The sequence below is a fragment of the Chiloscyllium plagiosum genome, unplaced genomic scaffold, assembly GCF_037043375.1.
Source record: "Chiloscyllium plagiosum isolate Xiang-an unplaced genomic scaffold, Cpla_swu_hap1 HiC_scaffold_16, whole genome shotgun sequence".
In the NCBI taxonomy this organism is placed as follows: Eukaryota; Metazoa; Chordata; class Chondrichthyes; order Orectolobiformes; family Hemiscylliidae; genus Chiloscyllium; species Chiloscyllium plagiosum.
The window spans coordinates 53,942,564-53,965,727 of NW_028270154.1; the positions used below are offsets into that span (position 1 = coordinate 53,942,564).

A 23,164-nucleotide genomic window follows, 5' to 3' on the forward strand; every position below is an offset into this window, starting at 1 on the left:
AAGTCATATTGCAGCTATATAGGACATTGGTTAGGCCACTTGTGGAAGGAATACTGCATTCAATTCTAGTCACCCTGCTGCAGGAAAGATGTTGTTAAACTTGAAAGGGTGCAGAAACAATTTACAAGACTATTGCCAGGTTTGGAGGCTTTGAGCTGTAGGGGGAACCTGACTAGGCTGGGGCCATTTTCGCTGGAGTGTCAGAGGTTGAGGGGTGGTCTTATAGAAGTTTATAAAATCATGGGGGACATGGATAGGGTGAATAGCCAAGGTCTTTTCCCCAGGGTAGGGGAGTCTAAATCTCAAGGACATAGGTTTAAAGTGAGAGGGGAAAGATATAAAAGGGACCTAAGGGGCAACTTTTTCACGCACAGGGTGTTTTGTGTATGGAATGAACTACCAGAAGAAGTGGTGAAGACTGGTACAATTACACATTTAAAAGAATATGGATGAATACATGAGGTGATTAGAGGGAGATGGACCAAATGCCTGAAAATGGGACTACATTAATTTCGGATATCTGGTCAGCATGGACAAGTTGGACCAAAGTGTCTGTTTCCATGCTGTATGACTCTATGACTCTATCTATTTTCTTTGATCGCAATTAGAAACAGCATTAATCAACACTATCCATCAAGGCTGTCCTCATTCTATTTTCCCACTAATAACATTGATTCCAGTAGAATTCAAATATCTTTCTCTCTCTCTCTCTCTCTCTCACAATCTTGCACATATTCAATGACAAACAATTCACAGTTCTCTGAGGCAGAGAATCCAAAGATACACAACACTATGAAGAAATTCCTCCTCCTCATTTTATTCTTAAATGATCAATTGCTTATCCTGAGATTAGGCCCACTAGTTTTAGACTCAACCAAAAAAAAACCAAAATTCTTTACAATATCAATTCCAGTACTTTATATTTCAATGAAATTATCTCTCATTCTTTTAAGCTCCAGACCATACATGTCCAACGCACACAACTCAGTATTCCTCTGTTCACTACTCAAAATGCAAGCAAGAACAGAAGTAAGGCATTCAGCCTCTGTTGACTATTTTAATGTAGAAGCACTTAGTGCAATTCTACTTCTCATTTGGAACTGCTGCAGGTCAACAGGCCAGACAAAAGAGATGGACTCCTGCCAACAGGGGTTATAAACTGTCTTTTGCAATGGGGAAGAGGGCCCTCTTGGGACAAAAGCCAGGAAAATGTGTTTTTGAAGATTCAATCGATTATATCAATAATATGAAGTTTCAAGGTGTTTGGTACAAATGATTGTAATATGATAATGTTTGTGGTGTACTATATGTTAAATGTGAAAACCCTTTGGTGAGTGTTTTATATTTATTTATAAATATTAAAAGTACAGAAACTATACCTACATTATTTAGAACAGCCATCTTATTTTCCAGTTTAGCAAGAAAATAAGCAATTCTTAAATGGCATATTGAACATTACATTCGATCGTACGTTATATATAAACACAATTTATAAGAAAATGATATCTATTAATAATGTAACTTCAGGTAGATATATTCAATACATTCCTGACCTGTAACAATGTGCTGTCGATCACAACACACTAAATGAAAAAACAAGTTGATTTGGAATGACTCTGGTTGTTGATAAAAGACAAAATTAATTACTTCTATTATGATGTCAGCATCTGCCCACAATCTCAATTTAGGAAAATAATACACAACAAAAATCCAACTTATCCATTGCACTAAACTTCTAAAACAACCAATATCACATTAAATATTACAGAGATAACTCTTTTAATCCAATAATCATTCTAAACTATAAAGGCACTATCCACACAGAACAGGAAATATTCAGAATTCAGGACGCGCTTATTTTTGTTCAACTGCAGTTTACAAAATGATAAATGCCAAAGGTAATGGCTGAACTCTTCTTTGGGGTTGAAGGTGTGCAGTTCAGGGTTTCGTTAATTGCCTGTTCAACTAGTTGAACCACGCTTCCAGAGGCTTATGTCGAAAGGAAAGGTCAAGTGGGTGATCAGCAGACAACTGTACTATACATCTGCATTTATCTGTCTAGTCCTATTAACACAGTAATTGGAGCTAAACTAATATCCCGCAAACCTGTCTTGGAACATAAGTTGATTTTTACTGTTGAAGTAATGCAGCCGTCATTTAGTTTAATACAAAGAGTTTCCAAGTCACTAGTAAATATTTGCAACTCTTGCTCTCCACCGTCAGCATTTATTTTCCTGTTCAACAAAACCGTAGGCAATACACTAATGGATTTGACTGTAGCGTCTGCACAAAGTGAATTGTTTATAACTGGGCGTGTCATAGAGTCATAGAGATGTACAGCATGGAAACAGACCCTTCAGTCCAACCCGTCCATGCCGACCAGATATCCCAACCCAATCTAGTCCCACATGCCAGCACCCAGCCCATATCCCTCCAAACCCTTCCTATTCGTATACCCATCCAAATGCCTCTTAAATATTGCATTTGTACCAGCCTCCACCACGTCCTCTGGCAGCTCATTCTATACACGTACCATCCTCTGCGTGAAAACGTTGCCCTTAGGTCTCTTTTATATCTTTCCCCTATAACCCTAAACCTATGCCCTCTAGTTCTGGACTCCCCGACCCCAGGGAAAAGACATTGTCTATTTATCCTATCCATGCCCCTCATAATTTTGTAAACCTCTATAAGGTCACCACTCAGCCTCCCACGCTCCAGGGAAAACAGCCCCAGCTTGTTCAGCGTCTCCCTGTAGCTCAGATCCTCCAACCCTGGCAACATCCTTGTAAATCTTTTCTGAACCCTTTCAAGTTTCACAATATCTTTCCGATACAAAGGAGACCAGAATTGCATGCAATATTCCAACAGTGGCCTAACCAATGTCCTGTACAGCTGCAACATGACCTCCCAACTCCTGTACTCAATGCTCTGACCAATAAAGGAAAGCATACCAAACGCCTTCTTCACTATCCTATCTACCTGCGCCTCCTCTTTCAAGGAGCTATGAACCTGCACTCCAAGGTCCCTTTGTTCAGCAACACTCCCTAGGACCTTACCATTAAGTGTATAAGTCCTGCTAAGATTTGCTTTCCCAAAATGCAACACCTCGCATTTATCTGAATTAAACTCCATCTGCCACTTCTCATCCCATTGGCCCATCTGGTCCAGATCCTGTTGTAATCTGAGGTAACCCTCTTCGCTGTCCACTACACCTCCAATTTTGGTGTCATCTGCAAACTTACTAACTGCACCTCTTATGCTCACATCCAAATCATTTATGTAAATGACAAAACGTAGAGGGCCCAGCACCAATCCTTGTGGCACTCCACTGGTCACAGGCCTCAAGTCTGAAAAATAACCCTCCACCACCACCCTCTGTCTTCTACCTTTGAGCCAGTTCTGTACCCAAATGGCTAGTTCTCCCTGTATTCTATGAGATCTAACCTTGCTAATCAGTCTCCCATGGGGGACCTTGTCGAATACCTTACTGAAGTCCATATAGATCACATCTACTGCTCTGCCCTCATCAATCTTCTTTGTTACTTCTTCAAAAAACTCAATGAAGTTTGTGAGATATGATTTCCTACGCACAATGCCATGTTGACTATCCCTCATCAGTCCTTCCCTTTCTAAATACATGTACATCCTGTCCCTCAGGATTCCCTCCAACAACTTGCCCACCACCGAGGTCAGGCTCACTGATCTATAGTTCCCTGGCTTGTCCTTATCACCCTTCTTAAACAGTGGCACCACGTTTGTCAACCTCCAGTCTTCCGGCACCTCACCTGTGACTATCGATGATACAAATATCTCAGCAAGAGGCCCAGCAATCACTTCTTTATCTTCCCACAGAGTTCTCGGGTATACCTGATCAGGTCCTGGGGATTTATCCACTTTTAACTGTTTCAAGACATCCAGCACTTCCTCCTCTGTAATTTGGACATTTTGCAAGATGTCCCTTACAGTCTATATCTTCCATATCCTTTCCACAGTAAATACTGATGCAAAATATTCATTTAGTATCTCCCCCATTTTCTGTGGCTCCACACAAAGGCCGCCTTGCTGATCTTTGAGGGGCCCTATTCTCTTCCTAGTTACCCTTTTGTCCTTAATATATTTGTAAAAACCCTTTGGATTCTCCTTAATTCTATTTGCCAAAGCTATCTCATGTCCCCGTTTTGCCCTCCTGATTTCCCTCTTAAGTATACTCTTACTTTCTTTATACTCTTCTAAGGATTCACACGATCTATCCTGTCTATACCTGATATATGCTTCCTTCTTTTTCTTAACCAAACCTTCAATTTCTTTCGTCATCCAGCATTCCCTATACCCACCAGCCTTCCCTTTCACCCTGACAGGAATATACTTTCTCTGGATTCTTGTTATCTCATTTATGAAGGTTTCCCATTTTCCAGCCGTCCCCTTACCTGCGAATTTCTGCCTCCAATCAGTTTTTGAAAGTTATTGCCTAATACCGTCAAAATTGGCCGTTCTCCAATTTAGAACTTCAACTTTTAAATTTGGTCTATCCTTTTCCATCACTATTTTAAAATGAATAGAATTTGGTCGCTGGCCCCAAAGTGCTCCCCCACTGACACCTCAGTCACCTGCCCTGCTTTATTTCCCAAGAGTAGGTCAAGTTTTGCACCTTCTCTAGTAGGTACATCCACATACTGAATTAGAAAATTGTCTTGTACACACTTAACACATTCCTCTCCATCTACACCTTTAACACTATGTCAGTCCCAGTCTATGTTTGGAAAGTTAAAATCCCCTACTGTAACTACCCTATTATTCTTACAGATAGCTGAGATCTCCATACAAGTTTGGTTCTCAATTTTCCTCTGACTATTAGGGGGTCTATAATACAATCCCAATAAGGTGATCATCCCTTTCTTATTTCTCAGTTCAACTCAAACAACTGTGTGACTGTACTTTGAGTGCTGTTAACCTCTTCCGGTGGACCTGGTTTATCAAGACTGCTAACTGTTCATGTATTTATAAAGCGACTGTGAACACCGACTGGTCATTCTATACAGAAGCATAGACACCAATACATTACAATTCTAAATCCCGAGGAGCATAACCCTCTTTCGCATCAGGTATGAAAACGGTACGCGGCGCCTGAATGTTAATCTTTGTTGAAATGTGACTGAGTGATTGTACGATCCCGCGTCATGTTACAGCTTCAACCGACTGTAGGGAGCGGTTCGGGGAGAAGCACCACCACCTTCAGCATTAGTGGAAGCTCTGATGCGGTTCAATTTTGGTGTTCAGTGATGCTGAATATTGTGTTGGATGCGGTAAGCGTTTTTGGAAAATGTGGGTACATGGTCGGGGGGGTGGTGGTCGATATCTCCTGCCAGTTGTGTTTACTCAGGCTTCAATTACCGTAACCTACATTCAAATTTCCGCTTGATGTGTGCATGTCCCGGATTATTTACACCCTGTGAGTTGCAAACGTAATCGGCACAATAGCATGGCAATGCCTTGTTCGCGCACACCAGTCTCACTCTTTCAAAATTCCAAATAAACACCAGCGGGCTCCGGCATTCTCATCCTCCAATATCAAGAAAGGAGGCGGAAGTGTTATAAAGCCCTTTTGTACCGTGATATTATTATTCGCGCTCGGAGTGCCATGCATGCCTGAAATTCTTGGCTCTGCAACAGGGTTGGCTGGGCCCTATTGAGAACATGGAACTGATGTGGCCCCAACCCGAATATCACAAATAGGTTGTTGCTCGAGATAGAAAGCCTGGAGGGAAAAAAAGATGCAAACCTTGTTAACTTGCTGAAGACCTTAGTGCTGGAAAAATACAGCTCCTTCCGCCTCTTCTATTCCTGAGAAGAACAGTCCGCTCCGTTCCTTCTCTGGTCCCACTTCAGCTGCCGGAATAAAGACACTGCTAAAAATAGCTCGCTATGCCATCTGCCTTTGATAAACTGACAGATCTGTACATTTATCGGATGTACACTCACCTCCCTCCCGCTCCGCGATTGTTCACTTGAAGTGAAATCATTCAGTCAACAATTGTGTGTGTGTTTTTTTTATTCGCAGGTGACCCGCCCGTCACGTACAAGGCAGAAGTGTTTGAAAGATAAGGGCAATGTATTCACCCATTAACTGCAAGCTGTGTGTACTCTCGGCATAATAATAAACACAAACGAGGCATGAAAGAGAGATAACGAGAGAGTTAGATGGAGATATTTAATGCATGGATGATACTTCGTTATCTGAAGTTTTTTTTAAATAAAAAGTAACCACAAGGGTGACCAATAAAAGTTGTTGCATGAAGCAATGGTTACATGATCAAAGTTATATTTTATGAAGTTTATATTGTTAAAGAATACTACATCCCCAGTCTCTAAAGTTCATCTCGAATAATTCTGAAATACAGATAAAAATACCTCCTAATGTACAAATCAAATTCAGGATATAAAACAAAAATCATTCACCATGAAGAAATTATCAAAAGCTGTAAGTGGTGACACAAACTCTATTTAATGGCAGAGAATGTGAAGAAATTAATCTGTCTACTTGTCTTATTGTTATTTGATCAATTATTTACACTTTTTCAGAAATGCATATTGCTAACTTGATAGATAAGCCTTGGATCAGTGTTCCTGGAATACAATTAAACTTTGTTAATTGCAGTTAAATAGAATATATTTGTTAAATGATTTTCTTGTACTTAGTTAAACATTTATTTTGATACAGCAAATATGTTGAAATGCAAACAAACAGCATAGTGAGTCATTTTAATGCATAATGCTTTAATTTTTTCCTTATTTCCAACGGCAAATTCAATTAAGCAAAATAGCTATGTTCTAGACAATTTTACATTTCGACTGATTGATCTGTCATGCCTTTGAAAAAGAAAACTAAAGTCACACCAAATAATTCTCCTTAAAGCAGCAATTTACAAACATAAAAATAACATTTATATAGTACTATTATCCGGATATAAACCACTTTCAAATTTAATACAATTACAAAACAAAAATATAATATTGAGACTAGGATGAAATATCAAGTGCTCATTGTTTCCAATCAAACATCTGCGTTAACTTAGATCCAGTGTTATTCTTTACTCACTATGTTATAAAACAAGAGGTAGTCATACAGGAATTACAAATCTTGTTAGCCTCTAGTTTTACTGAGTTGTTAGATCAAATTCGTACCCAACACACACAATTTCTAAGTTTTATTTTCTTTTGTTCTTTGATGTAGTTATGATGACTCATACTGTTTCCATTGTTTAATGAAAGTTGTTGACCTGGTCTATATCATAGAATCATAAAATGGTTACTGCATAGGAGACCATTTAGCCTGTTACATTTGTACTGACAAATACAATTCAACTATTACCATGTCTTTTCTCCATAGCTAATGATTCAGTTCTCTTTTGAAACCCCTTAATATTGAAGTTACCTCCACCAAATTCTCAGAAAGTGCTTTGTGGATGTAAATTGCTGGGTGTAAAGATTTCCGCCATTCCTTCTGTTGTCAATCATTTTGCATCACTCTCTTCTGGTTTAGGGGCTTTCCACCAATCAGAACAATTTCCACTTACTGCATCTGTACAAACCTCTTATGATCCCAAATACTTAATCTAATCTCCTTTCAATCTATTCTGCTCCTTGATAGCACCCATAGCTTCTCTAGTCTATTCACATTATGGATGTTCTTTATCTCTGGAACTGTTTAGAGGATTATGTTTTGCACTCTTATGTACCTTCCATCCTTCACAAAGTCTGGTACCCAGAAATTATTTTTCAGTAGAGGCTGAAACAGTGTTTTATACAAATTTATCATAACTTTCCTATTTTTGCACTCTATGACCTTGTTTATAAGGTTCAAGATCCCATTTGGAATTTATAATTGCTCTTGCAGTCTGCTGTATCACATCCAATGATTCATGCGCCTTGGGCTCTTCTGCTTCTTAACCCATATAGAACAATACCCTTTATTTCATATTGCCTCTTTCCATTTGTCCTACCAAAACTAATCACTTCACACTTCTCTACAATACATTTCCTCTGTCCCTTGTCCACCCATTCCAGCAAACTGTCTATTCCCTTTTAGAATGTAACCCTGTCTACTTGGCAGTTGTAGGATGAGTTTTAAGAGTTAGTTGTGATTCAGTTAAGTGTATGATCAATTGAGATTTTAGTATTCCATTGAATTGTGGTCCATGGGTTCAGAAAAGATTTGCAAGGATGTTGCCAGGGTTGGAGGATTTGAGCTATAGGGTGAGGCTGAACGTGCTGGGGCTGTTTTCCCTGGAACATCGGAGGCTGAGGGGTGACCTTATAGAGGTTTTACAAAATTATGAAGGGCATGGATAGGATAAATAGACAATGTCTTTTCCCTGAAGTGGGGGAGTCCAGAACTAGAGGGAATAGGTTTAGAGTGAGAGGGGAAAGATATAAAAGAGACCTAAGGGGCAACGTTTTCACACAGAGGGTGGTACGTGTATGGAATGAGATGCCAGAGGAAGTGGTGGAGGCTAGTACAATTGCAATATTTAAAAGGCATTGGGATGGGTATATGAGTAGGAACGGTTTGGAGGGATATGGGCTTGGTGCTGGCAGGTGGGACTAGATTGGGTTGGGATATCTGGTCGGCATCGACAGGTTGGACCGAAGGGTCTGTTTCCATGCTGTACATCTCTATGACTCTACGTAAGACACTACCATCACACTATGTGAGTGGTTGTCTATAATTGCTTTTCTGCTATCAAGTGAGATTTTTCATATGACCTCAGGCCATTGGTTTATGGTTGAACAAATGGTGGAGGTCACTCAGCTTTATATTTTGTGGCATTATAAGAGGAGAAATGTGAGGCTATTTTGTAATTTCATTGTCAAAACAATACTATAGGTATGAATTTTGTTTTGAAAAGTGTTTTGATGCTTCTCAGGCAACATTCCCTTCAAGAGCCTAATGCGTGCTATTAAACAGCTTTGAGTCAAGGCACAGTTCTGTGTTTTTAATTGACTTTGACTTTTAACTTAAAGTGAATTAAGGAGAAACAACTATTTTATTTTAAAAGTATGTAACAGGCCTACATATTTAAAGTTAGACTCTGTAATAAACTTTAACTTTATCTGTAGCTCTTGTCACTTGTATTTCATAAATGTATCTTATTTGCCTTCTAAAGACTGTATTATGATTTCTTAGAAGTCAATCTAAATTGTACAAATTCACCAAACAGTTAGAAGGCTTAATTCCAAGTAATCATGTGTGGTGGTTCTGTCTTATAAAGCGTATGACGACTATCTCCCTGGAGAATAGTGAAAGACACCTGTAAAAGATAGTGCTGCCTTTCAAAATGATTGAAATTTTAAGCCATCAATCAGGAGATATGAGAAAGTGATAATCGGTAAGATGACCATCTCCTGATTGATTTGCCAGCATATGATCAGTCTTCATTGGTAAGGTGGTGCATGACCAATCAGAGCTCAGGGATACCACTGGCCATACAAGAGGTCTTAGCTAACAAGAATTTATAAGTACTTAAGCGTGCAGCAATAAGCTAAGTTTCAATTAGCAGAACACTGTAAGAGACACGTATGCTGTCAACCACAAGTCATATGCTGGTCTTCCACTGTGGAATGGACTGACTGATTTTATGCGTTTCTTTTGTACTCATTGTGATAAACTTAATAAGTTCATAAAATTTGTGAGCGGTACAGTGCTAAATGGTTAGCACTGCTGCCTCACAGCGCTAGGGACCAAGGTTCGATTCCACCCTCGGGCGACTGAACATAGAACGTTACAGTGCAGTACAGGCCCTTCTGCCCTTGATGTTGCGCCGACCTGTGAAACCAATCTGAAGCCTACCTAACCTACACTATTCCATTTCCATCCATATGTTTATCCAATGACCATTTAAATGCCCTTACAGTTAGCGAGTCTACTACTGTTGCTGGCAGTGTGTTCCACACCCCTACTGCACTGTGAGTAAAGAAACTACCTCTGGCATCTGTTCTATATCTATCACTCCTCAATTTAAAGCTATGCCCCCTCGTGCTAGCCATCACCATCCTCAGAAAAAGGCTCTCACTGCCCACCCTATCTAACCCTATCTAATGTGTCTCAATTAAGTCACCTCTCAACCTTCTTCTCTCTCACGGAAACAGCCTCAAGTCCCTCAGCCTTTCCTCATAAGAACTTCTCTCCATACCAGGCAACATCCTAGTAAATCTCCTTTGAACCCTTTCCAAAGCTTTCACATCCTTCCTAAAAAGCAGTGACCAGAACTGTACACAATACTCCAAGTGTAGCTACATCAGAGTTTTGTACAGCTGCAGCATGACCTTGTGGCTCTGAAGTTCAATCCCTCTACCAATAAAAGCTAACACGCTGTATGCCTTCTTAACAATCCTATCAACCTGGGTGGCACTTTGTACATGGACACCGAGATCTCTCTGCTCATCTACACTACCAAGAATCGTATCATTAGCCCAGTATTCTTTATTTCTGTTGCTCCTTCTAAAGTGAATCACCTCACACTTTTCTGCATTAAATTCCATTTGCCACCTCTCAACCCAACTCTGCAGCTTACCTATGTCCCTCTGCAACCTGCAACATCCTTCAGCACTATCCACAACTCCACCGACCTTAGTGTTATCTACAAATTTACTAACTCTTCCTTCTACGCCCTCATCTAGGTCATTTATAAAAATGAGAAACAGCAGTAGCCCCAAAAGTGATCCTTGCGGCACCCACTCGTAACTGAACTTCAGGATGAATATTTCCCATCACCCACCACCCTCTGTCTTCTTTCAGCTCGCGAATTTCTGATCCAAACTGCTAAATCACCCTCAATCCTATGCCTCCATATTTTGTGCAATAACCTATTGCGGGGAACCTTATCAAACGCCTTACTGAAATCCATATACACCACATCGACCACTTTACCCTCATCCACCTGTTTGGTTACCATCTCAAATAACTCAATAAGGTTGTTAAGCACGACCTATTCTTCACAAAACCATGTTGACTATCCCTAATCAACGTATTCCTCTCTAGATGATTATAAATTCTATCTCTTATAACCTTTTCCAACACTATCCACAACTGAAGTAAGGCTAATTGGTCTACAATTACCAGGGTTGTCTCGACTCCCCTTCTTGAACAAGGGGACAACATTTGCTATCCTCCAGTCTTCTGGCACTATTTCTGTAGACAATGACGATATAAAGATCAAAACCAAAGGTTTTGCAGTCTCCTCCCTGGCTTCCCAGAGAATCCTAGGATAAATCCCATCTGGCCCAGGGACAATTTTCACACTTTCCAGAATTGCTAACACCTCCTCCTTGTGATCCTCAATCTCATCTAGTCTAATAGCCTGTATCTCAACATTGTCTTTTTCTAGTGTGAATACTGATGAAAAATATTCATTTAGAGCTTTTCCTATCTCCTCGGACTCCACTCACAACTTCCCACTGCTATCCTTGATAGGCCCTAAAATTTGTCTCGTCATTCTTTTATTTCTGACATACCTATAGAAAGATTTAAGGTTTTCCTTGATCCTAACCACCAACGACTTCTCATGCCCCCTCCTGGCTCTTCTTAGCTCTCTCTTTAGGTCCTTCCTGGCTAAATTGTATCTCTCAAGCGCCGTAACTGAGCCATCACATCTCATCCAAACATAAACCTTTTTTCCTCTTGACAAGAGATTCAACTTCTTTTATACATTTCGTCTCCCTCGCTCAATCACTTCCTTCCTGGCTGACAGGTACACACTTATCAACGACACGCAGTAGCTGTTCCTTGAATAGCCTCCACATTTCAATTGTGCCCATCCCCTGCAGTTTCCTTCTCTATCCTATGCATCCTAAATTTTGCCTAATCGCATCATAATTGTCTTTCCCTCAGCTACAACTCTTGCCCTGCAGTATATACCTATCCCTTTCCATCACAAAAGTAAACGTAACTGAATTGTTGTCACTATCACCAAAGTGCTCACCTACTTCCAAATCTAATTCCTGGCCAGGTTCAATATCCTGTACCAAATCAAATGTGGCCTCACCTCTTGTTGGCTTGTCTACATACTGTGTCAGGAAGCCATCCTGCACACATTGGACAAAAACTAACCCATCTATAGTATTTCCAATCAATATTTGGAAAGTTAAAGTCCCCCATAATAACTACCCTGTTACTCTCGCTCCTATCCAGAATTATCTTTGCTATCCTTTCCTCTACATCTCTGGAACTATTCAGAGGCTTATAGCAAACTACCAACAGGGTGACCTCTCCTTTCCTGTTTCTAACCTAAGCCCATACTATGTCAGGACATGAATCCTCAAATATTCTTTCTGCCACTGTAATACTGTCCTTGACTAACAGTGCCGCACATGCCCCTCTATTACTATCTTCTCTGTTTTTAGTGAAACATCTAAATCCCAGAACCAGCAACAACTATTCCTGTCCCTGCTCAATCCATGTCTCCACAACATCGAAGTCTAAGATACCAACTCATGCTACAAATTCACCCACCTTATTCCGAATGCTCCTGGGGTTGAAGTAGACAAGCTTCAAACCACCTTCCTACTTGCGATAAACTCTTGCTACCTTGACACCTCATTTCTGACACCATTACTCTGAACCTCTTGGACACTGGAACTTCAATTTAGGTTCCCATTCCCCTGCTGAATTAGTTTAAACCTTCCCGAAGAGCATTAGCAAATTTTGCCCCCAGGTTATTGATACCCCTCTGGTTCAGGTGTAGACCTTCCTGTTTGTAGAGGACCCACCTACCCCAGAATGAGCCAAAATTATCCAGGTATCTGAAACTCTCACTCCTGCACCATCCCTGTAGCCATGTGTTCAACTTTTCTTTCTCCCAATTCCTCACCTTGTGAGTATTTGGCACGGACAACAAACCAGAGATAACAACTCTTGTTTGTTCTAGCACTCAGCTTCCACCCTAGCTCCCTGAATTTCTGCCTTAAATCCCCTCCCTCTTCCTACCTATGCTGTTAGTACTTATTTGGACCATGACTTGGGGCTGTCCCCCTCCCCTTCATGGATTCCGAAAACACGATCCGAGACATAACCAACCCTAGCACCTGGGGGGCAACACACCAACTGTGAGTCTGTCTCATTCCCACAGAACCTCCTAATTGTCCTCCTAACTACGGAGTCCCCAGTGACTAATGCTCTGCTCATCTCCTCCATTCCATTCTGAGCAACAGGGACAGACTCTGTGCCAGAGACCTGTACCCATGGCCTATCCCGGTAAGGCATTGCCCCCAACAGTATCCAAAATGGCATACTTGTTATTGAGGCAAATGGCCACAGGGGATCCCTGCACTGCCTGCCAATTGCCTTTCCATCCCCTCACTGTAACCATTTCCCTCTTTCTTGCATGAGGTGTGACTACCTCCCTGTAATTCCACTCAATAACCCCCGCCGCCTTCCAAATGATCCAAAGTTCATCCACCTTCTGCTCCAGTTCCGTAATGCGGTTTTCAAGGAGCTGGAGTTGGGTGCACTTCCTGCAGATGAAGTCAACGGAGACACCAGTAGTGACCCTCACCTCCCACATTCTGCAGGAGGAATATTCGACTGCCCTAACCACCATTCCCACTAATCTAAATTCCAAAGAGACTGTAGAAGGATAAGGAATAAAAGAAAAACCAGTTACCTTACCAATCCAGCATACAGACTGCCTGTGTGAAGTTTGTACATTCTCCCCATGACTGCGTGGGTTTCCTCCAGGTGCTCCAGCTTCCTCCCACAGTCCAAGGATGCACAGATTGGGCAGATTGGCCATGGTAAATCAACGAGGTAAAAACAATGACTGCAGATGCTGGAAACCAGATTCTGGATCAGTGGTGCTGGAAGAGCACAGCAATTCAGGCAGCATCCGACGAGCAGCAAAATCGATGTTTCGGGCAAAAGCCCTCAATCAGGACTAAAGGCAGAGAGCCTGAAGCGTGGAGAGATAAGCTAGAGGAGGGTGAGGGTGGGGAGAAAGTAGCATAGAGTACAATAGGTGAGTGGGGGAGGAGATGAAGGTGATAGGTCAGGGAGGAGAGGATGGAGTAGATAGTAGAAAAGGAGCTAGGCAGGTAGGACAAGTCCGGACACGTCAAGGGGACAGTGCGGAGCTGGAAGTTTGAAACTAGGATGAGGTGGGGGAAGGGGAAATGAGGAAGCTGTTGAAGTCCACATTGATGCCCTGGGGTTGAAGTGTTTCGAGGCGGAAGTTGAGGCGTTCTTCCTCCAGGCGTCTGGTGGTGAGGGAGCGGCGGTGAAGGAGGCCCAGGACCTCCATGTCCTCGGCAGAGTGGGAGGGGGAGTTGAAATGTTGGGCCACGGGGCAGTTTGGTTGATTGGTGCGGGTGTCTCGGAGATGTTCCATGGTAAATTGTCAATTGTGGCTAGGATATGCAGCCTTGCTGGATTAGCAATGGGAAATGCAGGGTGATGGCAGGGGAGGGGTAGGGGTTGAGGTGGGGGTGGGGGGGGAGGAGTTGTGCCTGAGTGGGATGCTCTTCGGAGGGTCAGTGTGGACTCAATAGAACAAATGGCCTGCTTCCACACTATAAGGATTCTATGAGAGACATTGAGTGAGAGCTGAAAGACACTTTTAGATTAGTTGTCTCATCCCAGTCTATAATTGTAACTGACTTCAGTTTCAGAATCAAAGTTAAATTGAACATTCCACATCTTTCACAGTTCACAATGCTTATGAGTTTCATGCCATCTGCAAACATTGATATTGTGCCCTCTGCATCACAGTCTAAGTGGAACATTTGCAATTCTCCAGTATTTTGACATGATCCTTGAATTTAAGGAGCTTGGAAAATGAAGGTTAATGCTCCTATAATTTTCATCCTTACGTCTATCAGTATCCTTGGATGTAAACTCATCTGCACTTGACGTGTTATCAACTTTAACTACAGTAAGTTTATTTAATAGCTCCTTCTTCTCAATGTTAAATCTTGATGTGTTTCAATTATCTTCATCTGTCGCCATGTGTCAATCCCCTTTTAAATCCAAAATCTTCCGCACTCTCATAATTTTTATCACAATTTCATATTCAGCCTTATTTCTAATTTTATTTTCCACCTAATATCAGTCATAAGAACAATTTTTTTTCTGCTTTACTTTACACTCTGTCTCATCATTCAGTAGTCCTGGGTTTGTTAACTCTACCTGTCCCTTTCTTCCAACCCACCAAACTGTGTGAATATATATTGTCTGTCCCCAAACCCAAACCACCTTCTTGTTCAATCAAAGTTTAGTTTGCCGATATTTATTCCAGTTTATTGTGGTTCGATCTGTTCATCCCCATTAATTAGTCTTGTCCAGGATGTCTTCTTTCTCTGCAGCCAGGCTTAAGTTTATAATATGGTGATTACTATTTCCTCTATGTCCTGCTTTCATTTAATCCACTCAATTCACTTAATTCCCAAGCATGGCAATGTGTCCTTTCTCTTTAGACTGAAAAAATACTGCGGTCAGGTGACTCCAGGTTTGTTATAGAAATATTGACATGTTTTCATAAGCAGGATATAAACTCAAAATGTGGAAACCAAGTTTAAACCTGGCCGGACTCTGCAATTTGCAAACCACAGAGCAGGTGCAGACAGTATTCGTGAAGCCAGGCCTTGAACAATCAACTTCCCATCAAAACCAGACAGGCCTGGAAATGCCTGGCCAAGTACTAACAGCCACATTGTTTCAGAACAAACCATTGTTGACACCTCAGTGACCTGCTTTGTTGGGAGAATGCTACACAGACTTGGTGGCCCTGCTCAGTAGAAAGCCAGAGGTATAGCTTGACAAGGACAGCACTTGGCAGTTGAAGATTCAAAACCTCCGATTATGGAAAGTAGTCACCTCATTGGATCTTCCTGTGTCGGCACGATTCTAGTATTTTACACACAGAATCTTTGAGAAGGGCACAAAAATGGAGATAAAAGCGGCAATCCAGAGCCAAAGCTTGCTTTTGCACCTTCTTCAATAGCATCTCCAGAGAGCATCTTTGACTGACAGCTGAGCTGCATAGCATCTTTGATGAGATAACCTGAAGACCAGACCACCCTTAGATGGGATGCCCAAATGAGGAGATAGTGAGGACGGCAGATGTTGGGGAGTCAGAGTAGATCGAGTGTGGCACTGGAAAAAGCACAGCCGGTCAGGCAGCATCTGAGGAGCTAGGCCCTTCAGGGATGCCCAAATTGATGATTGCAGAACCTGAAACATCAGTCAACCTTCAAAGACCAGGGAACAGACCATTCCAGCCTTACTGAATGGGTATTAGCAGTTCTTTCAAACAAACAGTTCAAATACAGTGGTAGGGACCTGTGGAATAGGGTGTAGCAAATCCTTGGAAGCATTTGTCAAAAGCAGACAGCTAGTGTAGACTTGAGATTATTTACTTAGATTTAAGACTGTTTGCTGAAGAGTCCTGTGAAAAGATTGATAGAGTTTGATAGAAAGTAATTAAAGTACAATAGTAGAATCTGAAATATTGTTTTCCATGATAAAGTGTTCAATAAAGTTGTGTTGGACCTCCCCTATATCTTGTCCCCTTTGTCTATCTCACTGTGTAACACACCTGAGTTGGAAAGGGTTATTGCATACTGGCCAAGGTTCATCAGGGTACATATTCCACCCTTTCACTTTACATCAGTAATGATGCAAAACATTTTCCCAGACAGTTCAGACTCTTTCCCTTCCATGCCCTTTGGACTATTACTGGGATAAATAAAATTCGTAATTAAATCTACTCATTATTGCATATCCTTTGAAATTCATTTCTCTAATTCTTTCCCACAAGTTGATGGTCTACAGTTGGCATTGCAATATAATTATATTTTTGCAAAGCTGTGCTTTATAAAAAGTTTCTTTCTGAACTCACTGGCTTGAAACCACAAACTGGATTTTAAAAATAGCTAAAGCCATGCACCAATAACTTGAACTGCAAGAAGGCTGAACATGTGTATCATTGTACCTTTTACTTTCCAGAGTCATTGGTCTGCAAAGTCTCACTGGGAAACTTACCTTGAAGGAATATGATTGGCAGCCATCCTTTCACCCAAAAGAAAAACATTCAGACAATCAACAGGCTATTCAACTGGCTTATAACAAGCCATTAGTTACTTTGACAATGAGACTCTGCTCTGTGAAAAGAGATTTTCTAGCCATCCTCTATTTAAGCAATGCATCCACTGCACCACCTTTATATCTTGGGTAACTGGGCAGGGGTCATAGCCTAAGGATGCAGGTGGGCCATTTAGGGCTAAAAAATGAAGAATTGTTTTCACCCAGAGAGTGAAAGACCTGTGGAATTCTGTGTTACAGAAAGTGATTGACGCCAAAACATTGAAAGTTTTCAAGAAAGAGCCAGGTATAGTTCTTAGGGCTAAAGGGATCAAAGGGTATGGAAAGAAATGGGCTACTGAATTGAACTATCAGCCATGAATGCCAGAATGAGCTCACTGCACTGAATGGCCCATTTCTGCTCCTATTTTCTAAGGTTCGAGAGAATCAGTCAGACAGTGACGGCCATGTGACAATACAACTTTTCAAGTTGAAGAAACTGTTTTCTGAAAGGAAAAACACAGGTCAAAGTTCAAATTATGGCTCATAGAATACAAGGGACAGTAGCAACATGGATGCAAAATTGTCTATGTGACAGGAAAACCAAGTTGGATGATGTTCAGCTCAAGAAAGGATTTTTAGTGGAGTTCCCCATGGTCAGTGTTGGAATGTTTGGTGTTCTGATTATTTGTTGATGATCTAGACAGTGTAAGCAGTGAGGAGGATAGTGGAGAACTTCAAATGGACATAGATATGTTGGTGGAAAGGCCAGGCAGGTGGTAAATGAAGTTCAATAAGGAAAAACCATTGAGAAACAATCTAGGACAAGTGGCAGAATTCTTAAGGGTTTGCAGGAATAGAGAGACCTGCGTGTGTATATGAATAAATTAGTAAAAGGTGAAAGGACAGTTTGGAAGAGTGATTAATATGTCATATACTGCCTTAGATGAAAACAGAAAATCTGAGAGAAGCTAGCAGGTCTGATAGCATATGTAGACAGATAAGTGGAGTTAATGTTTTGAGTTCAATATGACTTCTTCAGAACTGAAATGAGCTGGAAAATGATGGTTTTTACCCTGTTGCCACAGGGAGAGGAGGAATCAATGCAACAGATGCTGAGGGTGTGCAGATCAAAAAACAAATAGAGTCCTAATGGTGGTAAAAGACAAATAGAGATGGAAAATAGATGTAAATAATGCATGAAAAGGAAAACATGGATTTGCTCTACTCAGAGCAAAGCTGTTCCTCAAGTTTGAGTTGAGCTTTGTTGGAACATTGTAGTAGGTCCAGAACAGAGATATTAGCATGGAAACAAGAAAGTTCATTGCAATGGCAAGAAACTAGAAGATCAGGGCAGTGTTATGGACAGAGTGGAGATGTACTGTCACCCAGTCTGTATTTGGTCTTGCTAATGTAAAGGAGACCGCATCATGAGCAGTGAATTCAGTGTATTAAATAAATACAAGTAAAATGCTGCTTAACCTGTGAGGTACGTTTGGGGCCTTGGACAGTGAGGAGGGAGGAACTGAAAGGCAAGCATTATAGGTACTGCAATTGCATGGGAAGGTGCCATAGAGGTGGGTGGGATGATGATGTATTCACAGTAATGGAGGAGTGAACCAAGGTGTCTGAGAGAACGATCCCTGTGAAAAGTGGAGATAAGAGGAAGATGTGTTTGGTGGTAATATCCTGTTGGAGTGGTGAAAATTGTATAGAATAATACTTTGAATGCAGAGACTGGTAAGATGGAAAGTGAGGACGAGTGGAACAATATTGTTATTCAGGGAGGGAGGGGAATGGGTGATAGCAGAAATGTGAGATATTGGTCAGACAGGGCCCTGTTAACCAGGTGATGAACCGTTGCTGAGGAAGAAAGAGAACATGTCGAAGGCATCTTGGTGGAAGATGGCATCTGATAAATGTTCTCCAAGTTTCTCCATCCCCATCACATCTGTTCCAGTGATGCCTGGGAGAGGGCAGCTACCATATAAACTGGTTGCTCTGCAGCTATTTGATGCTGGAAGTAGTGTTCATTTTCTAAGGTTGAAATCTCTGCCTTCATATTGGAAAGAAGTTCTGCCTTAGACAGTTGTTAGCCAATCCCATAGGCTGGAGGGTCTGTATTCCCAGAAGCAACCAATTTGAGCAGTGCCCACTGCTGGGAGTTCAGACAGTCCACGAAGAAGAGAAAGTTGTGGAACCCGGCTTAAACGTGAGTCTGGGGTGGCTAGCTGTCCAACTGCAGTGAGGGAAGTGAGCTGAGTGGGGTGCCAAAGTGCTCCCAAAGAATTCCCCATCCCTGTTGCCTGACACCAGCCCATGCGTTAAAGGCTGCTGAGCTAGACATGGCATGGTCCTCCCCATGACGTGAGTTAGAACATAGAACATAGAACAGTACAGCACAGAACAGACCCTTCAGCCCACGATGTTGGGCCGACCATTGATCCTCATGTGAGATAAACCTAATGTACGAACCCTCAAATTTCTGTGACCATATGCTTGTCCAGCAGTCTCTTAAATATCCCCAATGACCTCGCTTCCACAACTGCTGCTGGTAACGCATTCCATGCTCTCACAACTCTCTGCGTAAAGAACCTGCCTCTGACATCCCCTCTATACTTTCCGCCAAACAGCTTAAAACTATGACCCCTTATGTTAACAATTTCGCCCTGGGAAAAAGTTTCTGGCTATCAACTCTACCTATGCCTCTCATTATCTTGTACTCCTCAATTAGGTCCCCTCTCTTTCTTCTTTTTTCCAATGAAAAAAGTCTGAGCTCAGTCAACCTCTCTTCGTAAGATAAGCCCTCCATTCCAGGCAGCATCCTGGTAAACCACCTCTGAACCCTTTCCAAAGCATCCACATCTTTCCTATAATAGGGCGACCAGAACTGGACACAGTGTTCCAAGTGCGATCTAACCAAAGTTTTATAGAGCTGCAAGAAGATCTCACGGCTCTTAAACTCAATACGCCTGTTAATGAAAGCCAAAACACCATATGCTTTCTTCACAACCCTGTCCACCTGGGTGGCAATTTTAAGGGATCTATGTACATGCACACGAAGATCCCGCAGTTCCTCCACACTGCCAAGAATCCTGTCTTTAATCCTGTACTCAACTTTCAAGTTCGACCTTCCAAAATGCATCACTTCACATTTATCCAGGTTGAACTCCATCTGCCACCTCTCAGCCCATTTCTGCATCCTGTCAATGTCACATTGCAGCCTACAACAGTCCTCTCTACTGTCAACGACACCTCCAACCCTTGTGTCATCTGCAAACTTGCTAACCCATCCTTCAATCTCCTCATCCAAGTCATTAATAAAAATTACAAAGAGTAGAGGCTCAAGAACAGAGCCCTGTGGAACACCACTCACTACTGACTTCCAGGCAGAATACTTTCCTTCCACTGCCACTCGCAGTCTTCTGTCGACCAGCCAATTCTGTATCCAGACAGCTAAATTTCCCTGTATCCCATTCCTCCTGACCTTCTGAACGAGCCTACCATGGGGAACCTTATCAAATGCTGTATTGAAGTCTATATACACCACATCCACCGCTCGACCCTCATCAACTTGTCTAGTAACATCCTCAAAGAACTCAATAAGATTTGTGAGGCATGACTGCCCCTCACAAAGCCATGCTGACTACCTTTGATCAAGCCATGCTCTTCCAGATGGTCATAAATCCTATCCCTCAGAATCCTTTCTAACCTCTTGCAGACGACAGATGTGAGACTGACTGGTCTGTAATTGCCGGGGATCACATTTCTCACTTCCCAAAGCAGCTGAGGACAAATCTCGTCTGGCCCTGGCGACTTGTCAATCTTAATGTTTGTCAAAATTTTCAACACATCACCTTCCTCAATCTCTATCCATTCCAGCATGCTTACCTGCTCCTCAATGGCTTCATTCACTACAAGGTCCTTTTCTTTAGTAAAGACAGAAGCAAAAACTCATTTAGGGCTTCCCTTACCTCCTCAGACTCTATACACAAGTTCCCTATGCTATCCATGATCAGCCCTACCCTTTCTTTGATCATTCTCTTATCCCTCACATACGTGTAAAATGCCTTTGGATTCTCCCTAATCCTTCCTGCCAAGCCTTTATCGTGCCCCCTCCTGGCTCTCCTCAGACCATTTTTGAGTTCCTTCCTTGCGTGCCTGTAATCCTCTAGAGGTAAGTAAGACCCTTGCTTCCTCCACCTTACATAAGCTGCCTTCTTTCTTTTGATGAGAAGCTCCTCCACTCTTGTCATCCAAGGTTCCTTTATCTTACCCCTTCTTGCCTGTCTCAGAGGAACACATTTTTGCATCACTCGCAACAACTGTTCCTTAAACAGTCTCCACATGTCTATAGTGCCCTTTCCATGGAACAATTGCTCCCAGTCCATGCTTCCCAACTCATGTCTGATAGTATCATAGCTTCCTTTTCCCCAATTAAGTATCCTACCATTGTGCCTGCTTCTCTCCTTCTCCATAGCTATGTAGAATGTGAGGCAGTTGTGGTCACCATCACCAAAATGCTCTCCCACCGCAAGATCTGACACCTGCCCCGACTCATTGCCGAGCACCAAATCCAAAATGGCCTCTCCCCTCGTCAGCCTGTCAACATACTGAGTTAGGAAACCCTCCTGAACACACCTTACAAAAACAGCTCCTTCCAAACCATCTGCTCGAAGGAAGTTCCAATCAATATTGGGAAAGTTAAAGTCACCCATTAAAACTACCCTACTACATTCACACTTTTCCAAATCTGCTGACCTATGCTTTCTTCAATCTCCCTGCTGCTGTTGGGGGGCCTGTAGTAAATCCCTAATGAGGTGACTGCTCCATTACTGTTCCTAATTTCCACCCATACTGACTCAGTAGGCAGACCCTCCTCGACAATGGTAACTTCTGCAGCTGTGATACCCTCTCTGATTAGCAGTGCTACACCCCCTCCTCTTTTTCCCACCTCCCTATTCTTTTTAAATGTTCTAAACCCTGGAATATCCAGCAACCATTCCTGCTATCGCGTGGCACCGGTAGTAAACCCGAGAACACTACTCTGTTTGTCCTGCTCTGCAACTTCTACCCTAACTCCCTGAAATCACTTTTTATATCCTCGATCCTTTTCCTGGCTATATCATTGGTGCCAATATGTAACTGAATTTCTGGCTGTTTGCCCTCCCCTTTCAGAATCTTATACACCCGATCGGAGATGTCCCGGACCCTGGCACCAGGGAGGCAACAAACCTTCCGGGAATCCCGATCCTGACCACAAAATCTCCTGTCAATTTTCCTAACAATCGCGTCTCCTACCACTAGCACTTTTCTATTCTGCCCCCTTCCCTTCGGGGCCACAGTGTCAGGCTCAGTGCCAGAGAAAATAATAATTTGATAGAGGCAGTAACAAGTACTTAAACGGCTTTTAATTCACCTCAGAGCCTCAAAAAGCCCATGAATGGTCATGGTGCCTGCTGCCTCTCCTGCTCATTTGTAAATTGGGAGACAGTTTGGAGCTAGATAGGGAGATATTGGGAAGGCCACACATAATACGTTATAAAGCAAACATGCCGGTGCAGGGACTGTAACATTCTTGTCGAGAGTGGGTTGCTGGAAAACACAGCAGGTCAGGCAGCATCCTCACTTTTTCCACTGTAATATTTTACCCAATATGTTGTTACTCTAAGCAAATTTCCAATAACCATCCTCATGTAGCTTAATTCAGTCATTAATTGGATGTGAATGTCACTGGCAGGCATTTATTGTCCATCCCAAACTGCTTTTGTGAAGGTTGTGCTGAGTCATCTTCTCGAACTCCTGCAGTCTGTGTAATGAGGTACTTCCACATATTGCCAACATAAGAGTGACAATATATTTCCAAGACAGGATACTGTGTAATTTAGAGGGGAACGTGAAGGTGGTGGTACATCCACGGGCCTCCTGTTTTTGTCTATGTGGTAGATGATATAGCTTTGGGAATTAATCTCAGAGAATCCTTGGTTCACTGTAGCCATAATGTGCTGATGGAAGCAGTAAAAGTTTAAGGTGGTGGATGGAGTGCAAGTCAAGTTAACTGCTTATCTTTGGATGGGGTCGAACTTCTGATTGCTG

At 42.1% G+C, this 23,164-nt stretch overlaps 1 protein-coding gene and 1 long non-coding RNA gene across 2 annotated transcripts in view; one reads left to right on the forward strand and one right to left on the reverse strand.

The window, feature by feature from the left end:
* Positions 1 to 5,942, reverse strand: part of cplx2b (complexin 2b) — a 329,273-nt gene extending 323,331 nt beyond the window's left edge. Inside the window, exon 1 of the mRNA XM_043703759.2 lies at positions 5,780 to 5,942. The gene's annotated coding sequence lies outside the window, so the exon portion shown is untranslated. The remainder of the gene's footprint in view (positions 1 to 5,779) is intronic.
* On the forward strand, positions 4,976 to 9,116 carry LOC122556704 (uncharacterized). Its single transcript, XR_006313623.2, has 3 exons — positions 4,976 to 5,102; positions 5,187 to 5,303; positions 6,059 to 9,116. It is a non-coding gene; the product is annotated as an uncharacterized LOC122556704 (long non-coding RNA).
* The last annotated feature ends 14,048 nt before the right edge of the window (positions 9,117 to 23,164 follow it).